Source organism: Phaseolus vulgaris, chromosome 11, assembly GCF_051622355.1.
Source record: "Phaseolus vulgaris cultivar YP4 chromosome 11, ASM5162235v1, whole genome shotgun sequence".
Taxonomy (NCBI): Eukaryota; Viridiplantae; Streptophyta; class Magnoliopsida; order Fabales; family Fabaceae; genus Phaseolus; species Phaseolus vulgaris.
In genome coordinates this window covers 49,951,304-49,969,717 of record NC_143508.1, presented here as the reverse complement: position 1 = coordinate 49,969,717, position 18,414 = coordinate 49,951,304, and the positions used below count along the sequence as shown (strand labels likewise).

Genomic DNA, 18,414 nt, shown 5'->3' with positions numbered 1-18,414 from the left:
TAGTACTATTTTAGTAAATATAACAATTAATTATTTTTTGCCTATAAAATTAATTTTTATTTAATGATTTTCTTGTAGTGTAAGCCATCTATTAATCTTAAGCTCTGATCATACTCATCTTAAGCATTGGTCATACTCATCTTAATCACTTGTATTTTTTAAAAGCTTTTGTTCATCATTTTCCTTGTTGTTTATGTAAAAGTCAAGTTATTAATGGGAAGTTTTTCAACCTTGAACCTATTTGTCTTTGTTTTATTATTTTATTGAAACTTCGTGTACAATCTACCCCAAAAAATATAAAAATAAAATAAAATTATAAGCATTAAAAATATGAAATGTCAGAAGTGGGATTTGAACCCACGCCCTCTCTCGAAGACCAGAACTTGAGTCTGGCGCCTTAGACCACTCGGCCATCCTGACACTTTTGAAGGATTTTGCATATTGTGTATATAAATAACAGTATTAAAGCTACATGAGTATGTGCATGTCAGCAATTATAATAATTTTAAGTAAATTATATCTTATTTTAATATGAATTAGTTGTATATTTCATGAACCTATATAAGAAGTACATCTAATCAATCACAATAATTTTAATTAAATTATATTTATAAGGAAAAAGGAATTTAGTCCGATGGCATTCAAATAAAAAAAAATTGAGTACGTATATGATTTGTTAGTAAAATAACTTGTTTAATTCACATGGTTTATTAGTCACTTGATTAATTTTTTAAATAAAATAACATAACTTATTAATTCATTTTAAAAGTTTTAGAATGAGTCATATAACAAAACTTAGATGACTCGGAAATTTAGGGAATTGGATATAAGATTATGATTGATGTATTCAACTATTTGTTTTAACTTAACATGTTCTAGAAATTTTATGCATATGAACCATTAATGTACAACATAAGTTGATCAACCAATTTTAGAGGATAATTATGATAAATAAAAAAGAGTACGAGTCCATGTATCAATAAGTGTTTTTATATTCTATACACAAGTAGAGTATTAGCCACATTTTTTACATAAATAATTGAAAATATATAAAGTATGAAAAAAAAACTTTAATGAGAAAGCTCTAAACATCAAGAAAAATACATTAATCATCGATACTTTAATGAGAAAGTTCCAACAATTTTACCTAAATATCCTTATAAGCAGAAAAAAAAATTCCACTCAATACTTTCAAGAATTGTTAATCATCGATAGTTGTTAATCATCGATGTAATAAAGTTATTTGTCACGTCCAAAAATATAAAACTCATAAAATATTTTTCTTGTAAAATGAGATTAAGATATATTATATAAAAATAAAATCATGTTAATTTTTCATCAGATTTATTCGTGTCAAACGTGAGGTTCAATCTTTGTTAGAACTTTGTAAAATGGTTGTAAGCTTAATCGTCTAATGAATGGTTTTATTTCAATTTTATTTTCCAAACAATAGAGTTTAGTCTTTTAGAAGTTTCTTTTTCACATGATTACCTTAATAGTCTTATTATGCAAAATAATTATTTATACTTACATTTTTTTCAAAAATATATTTTCACATGTGTAATATAACCAGTAGATCAACATCTCAATAAGAGTATCAAAGTCAAAGCATTTAAAGTAATTCTCTATTAACCAAAAACACAATAGCATTTAAATTTTTTTCAAACCAAAACATATTCCTTGCATAAAATATTAAGATATTGTGACCTTATCACCTTCACATCCAAATCATCTATCTTAAGGTTATATTATTGGAAACATAAATAACTTCTCTTTCTTGTAATTTCATGCTTTAAAGAAAGTTTACGATTAGGCAAGAGAATCACTCAAAACCTAGAGATCTGAGCAAAGTATCCAAACATAATAAAAAAAAATAAGTATAAAGTTGATCAAGTTGAGGGTATCTTTTTTCTTAACTAGTCCCACAAAGATTGGTAACAATGTCAAAAATAAAGAATCTATAGAGTAAATAAGAACATACTCTATTTGAAATAATGATCGGTTAAAAATGATTCTTAGCTCCCCAACAACTACAAAGTGTGATCAGATTATGAAAGAGATAGGGTTTAGAGGAATAAAATTAGGAAGAAAAGAGAAATTCCAAGAGATAGAGAGAGTTGGAAAAAATGGATTTTAAAAAAGAGATTTCCATATTTCTCCCATACAAGGAAGATAGAAAAAAAATAGAGGCACGTGCTACCAACATCAAACGTACGATAACTATTTGTAGAAAGAAAAATAACATACTTTCATATGCTGTTGGAGATCCCACATCGGTTAGAGATTAGAGCCTTTCATTGTATATAAGTGGGTGCAAACCTCAACCTCATGAGCCGGTTTTATGGGATTGAGTTAGGCTTAAAGTCCACTTCGTAATAAGGTATCAGAGTCATTTCGAGCATATCCTAGCAAGTGTTTGTGTTGGGCGTGCCACCCGCTGTCGGGCCACCCATAATATATATAGTCCCACGCACGAGTTGGCAGTCTCGGCGTGGGGGGGGGGGGGGGGAACATACCCTGAGCTCATTATCTTTTCTTCAATAAAACAAAAACATTAATTAGAAATGCATAAAAATACACACTATATTGGAGTCTTAGTAAAAATGGATAAGACACTATACAAGGAGAAAAAAAACTCACAAACCTAATGTCTTGATATTTTTTATTGAAATTAATATCATATTCTTTTGTATAGTTAGTTTATCACCAAACACAAACAACCAAGATTTACTTAACTCTTACATGTCATAAAGTTATTTCTACTCTCTCATTTATCGATAATCAAGTTATCGATAATAAAAAAGTCTAACAACTCAAGAGGTTCAAATTCCTTTCTTTGTCGGAAAACAAAATATATATACTTCAATATTTACAAAAGGTTTGTTTAAATATGTTCAAATTTAAACAATTTAGATAAAAATATATGAAGCCTACAACACTTATAAAAATCCAACAATTGTCAGATAACTACCTTGCTAAAGAAAGTCTCTAGCCACAGATCTACCTAAACATAACAACCACTTACACATACAAAAACTTCATGAATTAATCTTATAGAGGTCTTGCCAACTTAAAACAATGTTAAAACTTCTAGTAAAACAATATGAGTACAACATAATATATAATCATGACCAATTTCATTTACATCAAGTTGAACCTATTTTTAGCATTGTTAAAATACTTGCCCACAAAAAACCTAAGGTAACAACTGTTGAACCAAGTGTGTTCAAGCTTTGAAGAATCCAAACCCTTTGAAGGATGATGAAAGGCTGGTTGTGCTTGTTGTTGCTGAGTTGTCTTTTAGATAGGATCTGGGGTAGATTTAATGTATAATCCACTCTTGATTGAATCCAAAGCATAGGCATTCTCAATCCTTTTAAAAGAAAAGTGTTTTTCAAACTAAGTGAAAAACAACCTGTTGTTTTGTCAAAACAACTGATTGTTTTATACTTAGATGTTTTTAGAAAGATTGAAAATTGTTTTTATGGTTGACTTGCTGTAAAAACCAAAACAACCGATTGATTCGTGGAAACAACCGATTGTTTGTTTTGGTACCATAACAGAAAACTGTTTTGTGCTTTGACTGAGCATTAAATGATTTTCTAACTGTTTACGCTCCAGTTTTTAATGCTTTGACCAATCTTTTAAATGCAATTAATAGTTTGTTGAGATTATGCAACAAACAACTTTGTTTAAATACAAAAAAACATATTTGTGTTAAGAACAACTGATTTGAGATTTTGAAAAGTTGAGATTGCTTAGAGATTGAGTTTGATCAAAGAGTGTGAGATAGGATTTTCATCTTCTATTGATTTCAGATTTGTTCTATAACAAGTGTAATCCTTTGTACTATTGAAATAAACTTTCTGTGTGTTGCTGAGAAGTGATGTGTGTTCTTGAGGGGATCAAGGTCACTTCTTTGGTTGTGTTGTAAGTGATTTACGGTTGATTGCTTAGTGGATTTCCTCAGTGGTTTATGAGAAGACTGGATGTAGCTCTGGGTTTAGAGTGAACCAGTATAAACCTCTGTGTGCATTCTCTCTATCCTTAATCTCTTTAAATTCAGTTTTAATATTTGTGAACTTGTATAAACAACCGATTGTTTCTGCGAAACAACCGATTGTTTTTCTGGTGCTGTGCTTTTTGCTTTGTGTTTTGGCAAACTGATTTCCTTATCATTTGTTTCTCGAAGTAATTTCATTCTTGGCTTAAAAGTTTGTGAAAACCCTCTTTAAACCATTCACCCCCCTCTAGTTTAAAGCCATACATTCTTACAACAACTATTGGGAAGTCCTACATTGCTTACGTCAAGACTTTGAGTGCAGCCTCAATTTACATATGCATTGGGAAAATTCACTTAATGCTAATTAGTTTTAAGCGGAAATCTAACATGCTTATAGCTCGTTTAATAATCACAATATTAGTATGATCGCTTGGTTCGACAAGTATTTGTGGAAGAGGGATGATGGGAAATCCCACATCGCATGCCTCACTTATATAACAAACTCGATAGTTCAACAAGCATCTATGGAAGGGGGTTGTTGCGAAGTCTCACATTGTCTATTAGGAAACTTTTAATTGATTTTAAGCTAAAATCTAGCAGTAATTGTTGCAACAGGGGTTATGACGATATGACTTTGAAAAATATAAAGGGGAGTGTCGGTTACGTGTAGGAAAAGTGATAACATCATACAACGTTCGTCTTAAGAAGATATCTTTACTTAAATATGAAAAAATAATGTGATTTTTTAGAATATTTATTTTATTTTTCCAAAAAAGAAACACAAAGATTTTTTAGAATATTTATTTTATTTTTCCAAAAAAGAAACACAAATGCATATGAAAACATAAAGAAAATATTTTTCAATTTTTTATTTTGACATGACAAAGATTAACCTTAGTCCTACATATTTCCATTCACATCAGAAAATCAGGGCATACATATTTCTAAGAGTCAAAGAGATTTGTTAATTTTTAAAATTTTTCATATTTTTTTAAGATTTTCGTTTTTGATAACTCATGTTATTTAGATTATAAGACATCGTGAACTACAATGCTTAATACCCTTTTATGAATCATACAGCAAGCGCAAATAGTTTAAACTATACACCAACACTGTTGACTATTTGCATCATTTTTATTAAAAAATGTATTTTTTAAATACGCAAGTGATTATTTTTATTAAATATCAGATGATGCGTATAATCATACAAATATCTAAAATTTATTTAGGCATAGTTCCAAAATTATATTTTTATTTATCTTTTATTTTAATTTTCATAAAAGTCATTGGTAATAGTATATGTAAAAAATAGGTGGCAAATAGCAGAAATGTGGGGCCAAACTAACTGGCCCAAACTTTGCTAATTCCGAAAATAGCAAATTTGTTGGGCCAGCCAAATGGGTCCAATCTTTTCGATAACAGTGTACATATAAAAAGTGAGTGTTGAATAGCAAGTATGGTGGGCCAGAAGAATGGGCCCAGGCTTTTAAAAGTCATGGTGTATATATAGATATCGGGAGTGACAAACAACAAAAGTATTGGGTCAGTAGAATGGGTCAGACTTTTAAAAAAAACTACAAAAGGATATTTTACATACAAAAAGTGGGTAAGAAAATTTCTTCCTGCACCTCCATAGTTTCTTTTGAGATATATTTTAAAAAATATTTTAGTCATCCATTCTAAATTCTACAATCCGAAAAGTAAAATTCCAAACCCTAAAATCTAAAATATACAAAATTTACATTCATAACAAGACAGATACACTAAAAAAAATGGATAGATTAAGCATGCTCTTCATCCAAGTCCAGGTCTTAAGAAAAGTAATTAATTATTGCTGATAAAAAAAGTAATTAATTATAATTTATAATGTGTCAAACTTTGTAAATATGCGACTTACCATATATATTTTTTTATATATTTAATGTATATAGCAAATTATTTAGAACCCAACGTTAGAGCAATGATGGACTTAATATGGCAATCGGTTGAAGAAGGAGTGAGAAATTAAAAAGATGGTGAGTGAGCATGATGGGTATGTAACTACCTAATCCTTCTTCACAATTGTTACACAAATCTTCAAATATTTCTAACACTTCTTTTAAGAATAAGGAGAATATAAGCCTATATTAACTAGCTACAAAATTTATATTTTTTTTTTAATTTGATTTTTTTTTTTAAATTTGAAGTTTTGAACTTAAAGTTGTGACCATGGAGAGATTTGTTGAATGAAAAAACAACCAACTTCAAAATAATTCTTGAACACACAACAAAAAAAATTATCTGAATAACAACAATACATAACTTGCTACAAACATCCAACTTCAGCTTAGTTTCAACAAATATTAACCTCAACTTCAAACACTTCTCACTACCTCACCCAACAACAAAAAACTCCAACTTGCAAGGCCAAGTTTCTCCTCCATGCAGACAAACTCAAACGAGCACAACCCAAACTTTTCCTCCACGCATAGAAACCCAAACAGGCACAACCCAAGCTCCTTATCTGCGCACAACAAGCCAATAGAATTTTTTTTAAGAAAACAAAGAGAGGAAGAAGAAAGCCACAAATTTGAAGTTTTGAAGAAGCAAAGGACGAATACAGAAAGGGATTTCAAATAAAGAAAGTTAGGGATTTGAAAGACAAAAAGAGGGCATTCGAGAGCTGGCATGGAGAAATGTGGTCACCTACCTTTAAATCACTTAATAAGTGTAGACCAGGCCTTAACTCTCGCTAAACAAATTCGGTATGACCCTAGCATAAGCATAATCGAGGTAGCATTGACCTGATCCTAACATGCTCATCCAACCCACATACAATCCAACCTTAGCTACACCTAACCTAGGATAGAGTCGGCCCAACCCTAACAAAGTTTTTTGTATTTCAACTTTTTTTGCATTGGTTTAGCCCACACAAGATTGTTTGCCAGCATTTTGTGTCTGTGTTGCATCTTCTTGGCTGACATTGTGTTGCATGTCATTTTTTAGTTCACTTACGAATGCTTGAACCCACTCTAATAGCGTCTTACATGTGTCTAACACTTATGTTTGGTCTCTAACGAAATATTTTCTTGTAGTGTGAATGTAGATAAAAGAAATCACATGGTGTTATCAAATACTTATAACTTAAGTTGGTGGAAAAAAAAATTCTTGTTAATTCATCCTATTGTAACTTAAGTTGATATATGAATAATTAATTCTACATGGTTGGATCATGTTCTTAACATTTTAATTGATAAAACTTTCATTTGATGTTTTACCTTATTTGTTTGAAGATGCTAAATTGAAACCACAAAGCAATTTGTAAAGGAAACAATAAAGAAACATTAAAAGAGTAATTTTATTTTCTTTGATTCCGTCATTGTCGATTACATAAAGTAATATTTATATAAGACAATGTTGGACGATGAAAAACTTAACAAGGAAAATGACAAATGCAATCTTCTATTGCATTACACCTTCCACTCGCTAAGTTTCCATGCTTTTTTCGACAATCACTGTCACACTTGCTTTCTTGACAATCTTCATTCAACTTCTCATCACACCTTCTTGCATCTACCACTTTCATTGCTCCTTTATTCTCTAAATCATAAACACAATATTCAATACTAAATAATCATTCTCAACTTCATAAATTTATTCACAACAAAAATGAAATTAAAGGATTAATATGCACAAATTAATAGTAGATTGAATGAGGAAAACAAAAACATACCAATATCTACGACAAGAACAAGTAGCAGGATCAAAACGGAAGTAATTAACTTCATGTTAAATGATCTATGAGAAATGTTAAGTTGGTAACTCTGTTCAATTCTCCAAATATCTTTTTGATGGATTGGAATGAAGTTTATGAATATATATATATATATATATACACACTAGCATTATCACACATATTCATAAAAATATTCAATTGAGTTGAACTTTTTTAATATTACTAGTATACTCTATTAGTCTTAATTTTTTTCTTATTATTTATTAAGTCAAATTACAAATATTCATGACATTTAGTAGAAGTAAGAAAGGAGAATAGAAATAAAGCGATGCAAAAATTATAAAATACCTTATATAAACATAAAAGATATGTATCTTATAATAAGGACTTTATAATACGTTTATTAATTGAGTCAGATAATATATATGAAAAAAGTTGAGATTATTCAAAAGTGCACTTGCTTTAACTTCTTCCACAATCTTATTTTATTATTTTATTTTCTTAATTAGTTTGAGTTTTTTTATGCATGGGAAATTGTAGCTTAAAGTCTGTTACTCTCCTTATTGTCAGTTTTGTTGACTGTTGACTGAATAAAGATGATTCATGCACAGAACAGTTACTATACATTCTTTATTTAATAAATGTAACTGTCATCACCCTTCTTCTGCATATTTTATTGGTAATTTCCTTTTATTAATGGAAAAAAAAAATCAAATTCTTACTAAGAGTTACATCTGAAACACATTTTAGTCCTGATTGTTAAAAAAAAAGTGAAAATGATAAATAAAAGTAAAAATAAGAATGAATATTTTCAAAACAATTTTAAAAGATAGTTCATTTATTAGTTTTTCCCGGAAGTAAGAGATAAGCTTGTCTTTTCTATTTTATTTACATTTTATTTTAAATTTACTAAAAAGAATATTTAAAAATAAGTAAACAAAAATTATATATATATATATATATATATATATTTTATTTTATTTTTTTTAATTCTTCAATTACATTTTAAAAAATTAGTTCCTAAACTATCACTCCTAGATTAAAATGACTATGATGATTTATTATTAATTAATAGTTTAAATATTATCTTTTATATAATTAAAGTAATTATGATTTTTACTTTTATTATACCATTTAATACCACTACAGGAAAAAAGAAAAGGAAAAGAGGAATTAGCGGTTAGAGGCACTACAGGAAAAAAATAGTTTTAACGAGAATTTATTTTTATATTATTTATGGTTAAACTCTCTATTAAATCATTTATCTAATACTGCAATCTTTCCCGCTAATTAAACCATCCATGAGGAACGTGTGTTTTTCGTTTTTTTTAAATCTCGGGACAAGCCTTTCTGAAACCCTACTAAATATCATGGGTTTAAGAACCTCCGTAAAATATCATGGGTTTCAAAACCTCAATTAAATACCATGAGCTTAAAAACCTCCGTAAAATCCGTAAAATACCATGACTTGTCGTTTGAAATAATCTTCAACCCCATCTTCCACCATCTTTAATGATCCTTCTGACTTTTCTCTTCCACCATAGACACATTGCTTTCTGGCACATGCTCAATAGCCGCCAACAACAATCCTAACAAGAAATCACAATTCAGTCATACTTATGTCTATTATATCTAAGGAGAAGAAACACTAAATAAAACATTATCTTCTTCTTACTCCAATATTGCTTCTTCCATCACCTTATTGCCTCAACTTGGGTCACAAGGCACTATTACCTAACTCAGCAACAACTAATGTTTATCACTGCTTTATATATCCTAAATAATTGCATTATTTATCATATGTGAGCTTCAAAGTCATGTGTGTTCTTGGCTAAAGATTGTTATAACATATTGTAAGGAGAAATTAATTTTAGCACTTCTCACTTTCACAATTAAATGCCTTAATTTAAAATATTGCAAAATTATGAGAATTTAGTTATAAAATATATTCAAAGTATGTAGTTTTTAATTATTTATTTATAAATAGATTTAGTTATATTTATTTATTAAAGTGTGAAAAATCTGGAGTGTTTTATTGAGGTTCTAAAATAAACTTTTAGAATTCAACGAAGGTTAAGAAAACTCTGTTATTTTGCTGAGATATTAGAAAAAAATCTTTGGCATTTAACGAAGGTTAAAAAAACCTCCATCATTTTGTTGCTGAGAATTTAGAATAAACCTTTGGAATTTAACAAAGGTTAAAAAAAATCTGTTATCTTACTGAAGTTTTAAAATAAACCTTTAAAATTTAATTAAGGTTAAAAAAATCGTGTTAATTAAATTAATTCTTAAAATTATATAAATAACTTCCTTTAAAACTTTTTTTTCTGTGAGGGAAAAAAAATGGGGTCAAACCACAATACTGATAGGTTTAAAAAAACTGCTTGCATTGAACTATGAGGTGCTAACGAGTATAATAATAATTCTATATAAATAAGAGAAATTACGTGGTGTTTTTTTTTTAACCTAAGTGACAGATTCAATCTTTTTCTACATATTTTTTTTGATCGTTTCCTTTCATTAATAGAATTTCCAAAAAAAAAACCAGAAAATAATTCCTACTATATATTTTAATAAAAAAATAAAAATTTGAAATTAATATATAGAAAGCTGTACATACTTCTAATTAAGATTCGGTACATTCAGATTAATAAAAGCTAATTTAATACCATAAATCAAAAGTATGTTATTAGCCACTACAAGAAATATTATATATTATATTTAAATAATTAATATTTTAAAGATGATTTATTTTAAAATTATTTAATTTATAATATTGTAATAAATATTTTAGTTTTGAATTTTTTATTTTATTACATATTACATTTAATATATTTTAATATTGTAATAAATATTTTAATTTTTAAAACTTTGATATAAGTTAGTTAAATTAAATTTATTAAATTGATCAAGCGTTTGATTTTAAAATTATTTAAAAAAATTATCTTAAAAAGTTTAGAAAGAATTAACAAAATGTGGAAAAATAATAATTGAGTGAAAAGAAAAAACGTATTTAAATTTTTTGAATGTTATATAAAATATTTTAATTTTTTAAAGATTATTTATTTTAAATTTATTTATTTTATAATATTGTAACAAATATTTTAATTTTAAATTGTTTATTGTATGTTAGTTTTATTAAAGATTGGTTTATTTTTGATTTTTTTAATATTGTAATAAATATTTTAATTTTAAAATTTTATATATATATTATTATTTAAATTAAATTGATTAAGTGTTTGATTTTAAAATTATTTAAAGAAATTATCTTAAAATGTTTATAAAGAATTGAAAAATGTAGAAAAATAATAATTGAGTAAAACAATTATATGTATTTATTTTCTTTGAATCTACCATATTTATTTATACAATACAATGTTGAAAACTTAACAAGGAAAACGACAAATGCAATCTTCTATGGCATTACACCTTCCACTGGCTAAGTTTCCATGCTTTCTCACACAATCACTGTCACACTTGCTTTCTTGACAATCCTCATTCAACTTCTCATCACACCTTCCTGCTTCTACTACTTTCATTGCTCCTTCATTTTCTACATCACAAACACAATATTTAATACTAAACCACCAATCTCAGCTTCATAAATTTATTCATAACAAAAGTAACTTTAAGGATTAGTAAGCACAAATTAATGAGTAGATTGAATGAGGAACACAAAACATACTAATCTCAATGGTAAGAACAAGTAGCAGGATCAAAACTGAAGTGATGAGCTTCATGTTAAATGATCTTTGAGTAATGTTAAGTTGATGACTCTATTCAATTCTCCAAAGTATTGTTTTAATGGGTTGGAATGAAGTTTTATTGGAATATTCTCACACATATTCATAAACGCAATCAAATTGATTTTTTAAAATTAACTAATGCACTCTATTAGTCTTAATTATTAATTATTATTATTATTTTTATTCATTAATGCAAATAATAGTTATTCACTGAAAAAAAAACGTAAAATATACTGTTAAATGTTAGACATAATTGTAAATCTTGACATCTGTTAAAAAGAGTACAAGACCATAAAAGTATTACTATTAAATTAATAAAAAATATTTAAAAAAATATTAATTAGTCATATATTGTATAAATTAAATATTATTTTAAAAATTAAAAAATTATTAATAATTAAAATAGTTTTCATCTATACCTATATATAAAGAGAATTCTCCATTATAATTATTTTTTATATACAAAATTATCTTCCTATTTTATCCTTATTAATATTTTAATTTATTGTTTTATTTTGGATATTTGAGTTATTTCTTATTTTTTAAGTATTTATAAAATAATTAATTATTTTTATAATTAATTGAAAACTGTTTTTTTTAAACTAATCTGTTGACATTTCATAAAAGGTAGTTATCAATTTTAAATTTTAAATGTGGAGTAGTTTTTCAAATGTGAAACACAATTTATTAAAGGTGGAACAATTTTTACATGTGAAGTAGTTATTTTCTTTTTTTTAATATGTTCATCTCTTCTTATAATTTGGTTTAATTGTTATCCCTCCTTATCATTTGAATTTTTACTTTTTCTTTGAAAAAAATATGAATTTAAATATTAAATATTAAATATAAATATATAAATGATAAAAATAAAAAATATGGATACAAAACATGTGTTCTCGCTAGTTATTAATAAATAGTCTTTAAATTTATATTTAGTAAATACTAAAATTAAATAGACTTTATCTTTTTTAAGAATCTGATTCTCTTATTATTTTATTTTATAGTTGAGATTTGTTATGCATGAAAAATGGTGATTTAAATTTTGATACTCTCCTGGTTGTCAGCTTTCAATCTTGTCGTTTGTTGACTGAATAAAGATTATTAAAGTAAAATTAAAATTTAATAAATGTGTCTTCTACTATCTTTTTATACAGATTTTATTGGCAGTTTCCTTTTATTAATGGAATTTAAAAAATAAAAAAAATCTGAAAATAATTCCTACTATAATTTTAATTAGAAAACAAATTAAAAATGTGAAATTGATAAATTGGAAGTTGTACATACTTCCAATTACGATAAAGTACATTCAAACTAATAACCGCTCATTTAATATAATATTTAAAACACATAAATAAGATAATAACTATATGTTTAATATTATATTTAAGACAAATAAATCAGACCTTAAATTGGGACTAAGTTACTAGCCACTACAAGAAAACTCGCCAAACATTTGCGTTAACATAATGTGGACGCCTCTGACAGATGCCAGACGCACAAAGAGAATAAGGAAAGAAAAATAAAAATTAATTAAGGAAAGAAAAATAAAAATTAACTTTATTAAATTGAGTAAGTGTTTGATTTTAAAATTATTTAAAGAAATTATCTTAAAAAGTTTAGAAAGAATTGGTAAATGTGGAAAAATAATAATTGAGTAAAAAGAAAAAAAAGTATTTAAATTTTTTAAATTTTATATAAAATATTTTAATTTTTTAAAGATTATTTTTTTGAATTTTTTTTAGTTTATAGTATTGTAATAAATATTTTAATTTTAAATTTTTTATTGTATGTTTAATTTTATTAAAGATTGGTTTGTTTTTTTTATTTTTTTAATATTGTAATAAATATTTTAATTTATACATTTTGATATAAGTTAGTTAAAATAATTGATTAAGTGTTTGATTTTAAAGTTATTTAAGGAAATTATCTTAAAATTTTTACAAAAAATTGAAAAATGTAGAAAAATAATAATTAAGTAAAAAAAATACGTATTTGTTTTCTTTGAATCCGTGATATTTATTTATATGAGACAATGTTGGACGATGAAAAGCTTAACAAGGAAAATGACAAATGCAATCTTCATTGAAGTAGGTGGAGACTTTTTTTTCCAGTGAATTTGTCTTATTGTAACCTAATTTAAAATAGGCCTAATGAATCTACATGGTTATCTCATGTTCATAATATTTTAATTGATTAAACCTTCATTAAGTATTTTACCTTAATTGTTTCAAGAAGCTAAATTGTAATCATAAAGCAACTTGTAGTAAAGGAAATCGAAATGAAACATTAAAAGAGTAATTTTATTTTCTTTGAATCTATCAGTGTCAAGTCATATTATATAAGAAAATGTTGGTTGATGAAAAACTTAACAAGGAAAACGACAAATGCAATCTTCTATGGCATTACACCTTCCACTGGCTAAGTTTCCATGCTTTCTCACACAATCACTGTCACACTTGCTTTCTTGACAATCCTCATTCAACTTCTCATCACATCTTCCTGCTTCTACTACTTTCATTGCTCCTTCATTTTCTACATCACGCACAAAATATTAAATACTAAACCACCAATCTCAACTTCATAAATTTATTCATGACAAAAGTGAATTTAAAGGATTAGTAAACACGAATTAATGAGTAGATTGAATGAGGAAAACGAGGAATACAAAACATACCAATCTCAATAGTAAGAACAAGTAGCAAGATCAAAACTGAAGTGATGAACTTCATGTTAAATGTTTTGAGTAATGTTAAGTTGGTGACTATGTTCAATTCTCCAAAATATTTTTTTTGATGGATTGGAATGAAATTTGATATGGATATATATATACTAACATTATCACATATTCATAAATGCAATCAATTTAGTTAATTTTTTAAAAATAACTGGTGCACTCTATTTGTCTTAATTATTAATTTTTTTCTTATTATTCATTAATGCAAATCATAGATACTCGCTAAAAAAAACGTAAAATATACTGTTACATGTTAGACATAATTGTAAATATTGACATTTGTTAACACAGTATAATTCATTAATTATGTACTATGATATGAATAAACTAATATAAAAAAGTACAAGACTATAAAAAATATTTCTAAAAAAATTATTTAATAAAATTTAATTTTTAAAAAATAATTAATTATATATTAACTAAATTAAATATTATTTTTAAAAATAAACTTATTTAAAGTAGTTTTTATTATTAATAAATTGTCTTTAAATTTATATTTATTTAATTACTAAAGTTAAATAGACTTTATCTTTTTACACCATCTAATTATTTTATTTTATATCTGAGCTTTGTTATACATGGAAAATGGTGGGTTTTCGTTTGTTGACTGAATAAAGATTATTAAAATACAATTACAATTTAATAAATGTGAGTGTTATTACCTTTTTCTGTATATTTTTTTTAAATAAGGATAATTAAGATATAATTAATATTTAATAAATATGACTGTTACTATTCTTTTCTACATATTTTATTGGCTGTTTCCTTTTATTAATGAAATTAAAAAAAACAGAAAATAATTCCTACTATTTATTTTAATAAAAAATTAAAATGTGAAATTGGTAAATAGAAAGCTGTAAATACTTCTAATTATGATAATGTACATTAAAACTAATAACCGATGATTTAATATCATAATTAAATTATATAAATTAGACAATAATTATACGTTTAATATTATATTTAAGATATCTAAATCAGAATATAGATCGATAATAAGTTACCACTATAAGAAAACTCGCGTTTAGCTGTCAAACATTTAAATCAATTTAATAAATATTTTAATTTTTTTTTATATAAATTAGTTAAATTAAATTTATTAAATTGATGAAGTGTTTGATTCTAAAATTATTTAAAGAAGTTATCTTAAAAAGTTTAGAAAGAATTGAAAAATATAGAAAAATAATAATTGACTAAAAAGAAATACGTATTTAAATTTTGTAAATGTTATATAAAATATTTTAATATTTTAAATATTATTTATTTTAAATTTATTTAGTTTATAATATTGTAATTAATATTTTTAATTTTAAATTGTTTATTGTATGTTTAATTTTATTACAGATTGATTTATTTTTGAATTTTTTTTAATATTGTAATAAATGTTTTAATTTTAATTTTAATTTTTTGATATAAGTAAGGTAAATTAAATTTATTAAATTGATTAAAAGTTTTAAAATTATTTAAATAAATTATCTTAAAAAATTTAGAAAGAATTGAAAAATAAAAATTGAGTAAAAAAAATACGTATTTAAATTTTGTAAATGTTATATAAAATATTTTACTCTTTTAAAATTATTTAATTTATAATATTGTAATAAATATTTTAATTTTTGAATTTTTTTATTGTATGTTTAATTTTATTATAGGTTGATTTATTTTAATTTATTTTAATATTAAATTAAATATTTTAATTTTGATTTTTTTTTCTATAAGTTAGTTAAATTAAATTGATTAAGTGTTTGATTTTAAAATTATTTAAAAAAACTATCTTAAAAAGTTTAGAATGAATTGAAAAATGTAGAAAAATAATATTTTTGTAAAAAAGAACACGTATTTAAATTTTGTAAATGTTATATAATATATATATAATTTTAGGAATATAAATTTAACATAAAAATAATAATTAATCATATATTAATTAAATTAAATATTATTTTAAAACTTAAAAATTATTAATATTTAATATAATTTATTATTATTAATATTCTTCTTGTTGTCTCGTTGGTTTGTTGACTGAATAAAGATTATTAAAGTACAATTACTAGTTATCTTTTTCTGCATTTTTTTTTCAGAATAAAAATAAATAAGATTCAATTAATATTTAATAAATATGACTGTTACTATATTTTTCTATGTATTGTATTGGTCTTTTCCTTTCATTAATCGAATTTTAAAATAAAAAAAATCAGAAAATAATTCCTAATATATATATTAATCTTAAAAAAATAAAAAATGTGAAATTGATAAATAGGAAGCTGTACATACATCTAATTACGATCATGTACATTCAAATTAATAATCGTTAATTGAATATATATGGAAAAACTTATCTAGTATGAGAAAATAAAATATCTAAATGTAGAGGGGATCTAAGAGAAGAGGGAAGTAAGAGAAGAATGAATATATACCTATATGTAAAGGGGATATTTCTCATTATAACTGTTTTTTGGTATCCACAATTTTTTTTTATTCTACCCTTCTTAATGTATCTCATTTTATTAATATAATGAAATATTTTGTCATTTTATATGAATTACTTAAAAAATAAATTATTTTTAAATTTCTTAAATTAATATTAATGTACAGTTTTTATATAACTCTCTCACTCTTCTCTTAATTCCTTATTTTAAGACAACAACAAGAAGAAAGAGAAAATATACTCTCACATATTTCCACACCAAATCTCACATATCAAATAAAATAATAACCTCCATTTTCAATCCCTCTGGATTCATCCAAAATTATTTTTATGTGTATGTTAAATTTCTATTATCGTGAAAGTTGAGTAAAAGAGAAAAATACAAATACACAGACAGTGTTTTCGCTAATAATATTAAATTTCTATTATTATGAAAATTGAGTAAAAAAAAAAAATGCGGATATATGTGCAATTGCACCTCACTGGTAATAGATAATTGGGAAATTATAATTTTATTTTGAATGATTGATGTTACACATGAAATTCCTAGAGTGATTGGAAGAAGGAGAAAGAGTTAAGTACAAAGGTAGGAACAAAAGCATGCTCCTGTAAAATCACATTTTCCCACTCCATGCTTTCCCTCATGTTTACTGCTGCAATCGCTCATACACTTGCTCACTACACAGCCCTTCGGATACAGCACTTCACGGCATGTTTTTCCTTCCACCACTTTCATTGCCCCTTCTTTTTCTGTCACACAAATTCATCTTATTATTCATTCATCATTCTCAAAACCAAAACAAATTCAAAAACTTTACAATAACAACGTACCAATCTCAATGGAAGCAACAAGCACAATCATCACAATCAAACTTATGCTCTTCATCTTTGGTTTCCTTCACTTCAATCTCTCCAATGGCTTCTTCATCTCAAACTATGCATAACCATATATATATACACACTTCAATACTCTTTTCACCTTCTCTAACCATCGTTTATAGTAAATAATATAATAACGTTATTTAAACACATTATATTAAATGAATATAATAAATAATATTGATGTGTTTTAAATATATATATCTTAAATGAATACCTGTATATAAATATTAATTGCATAACATTTATTGCACCTTACAATTCAGAAATGCATTAAAAAAATGTTTTTATAATATTTACATAAATATCGTATTAATAACGCGTGAGTATAATAACGATAATAATATTGATAATACTCATAAAAATATTATAAATGTTATTATTACTATTATTAATTATAATATTAGTAATATTAATAGAAATAAAAATATTAATATTAATAATAATATCAATATTTATTAATATAAATATTATTAATTAAAATCATTTAATTAGTATTATCCATAGGTAAATTTACTCATGTATCTATATGCATGAATAATATTAAAATTATTAATAATATAAATAATAATAATAATAATAATATAAATAATAATCTATACCTATATATTTAAAAGAAGATTTTTTTTATAACTGTTTTTTGGTGTACACAATTTTTTTTCCTGATTCTACTTTTATTTAATATATCTCATTTTATTAGTACAATGGTGTATTTTGTCATTTATATGAATTACTTAAAAAATATTTTTTTTAAATTTTTTAAATTAATGTTAAGAGATAATTTTTATAGATTCCTTTTCATAATCATTTTTTGGTATACACAAATTTTTTCTGATTCTACCCTTATTTAATATATCTCATTTTATTTTTTCAAAGGAGTATTTTGTCATTTTATATGAATTACTTAAAAAATAT

At 24.7% G+C, this 18,414-nt stretch overlaps 1 long non-coding RNA gene and 1 other non-coding gene across 2 annotated transcripts; both read right to left on the bottom strand.

Moving 5' to 3' along the window:
• Nucleotides 1-336: 336 nt before the first annotated feature.
• On the bottom strand, nt 337-420 carry TRNAL-CAA (transfer RNA leucine (anticodon CAA)). Its single transcript has one exon. It is a non-coding gene; the product is annotated as a tRNA-Leu (tRNA).
• Nucleotides 421-17,109: 16,689 nt separating this feature from the next.
• LOC137828727 (uncharacterized) lies at nt 17,110-17,546 on the bottom strand. Its single transcript, XR_011083954.2, has 2 exons — nt 17,452-17,546; nt 17,110-17,370 (listed from the first exon to the last, which is right to left on the bottom strand). It is a non-coding gene; the product is annotated as an uncharacterized LOC137828727 (long non-coding RNA).
• Nucleotides 17,547-18,414: the final 868 nt, after the last annotated feature.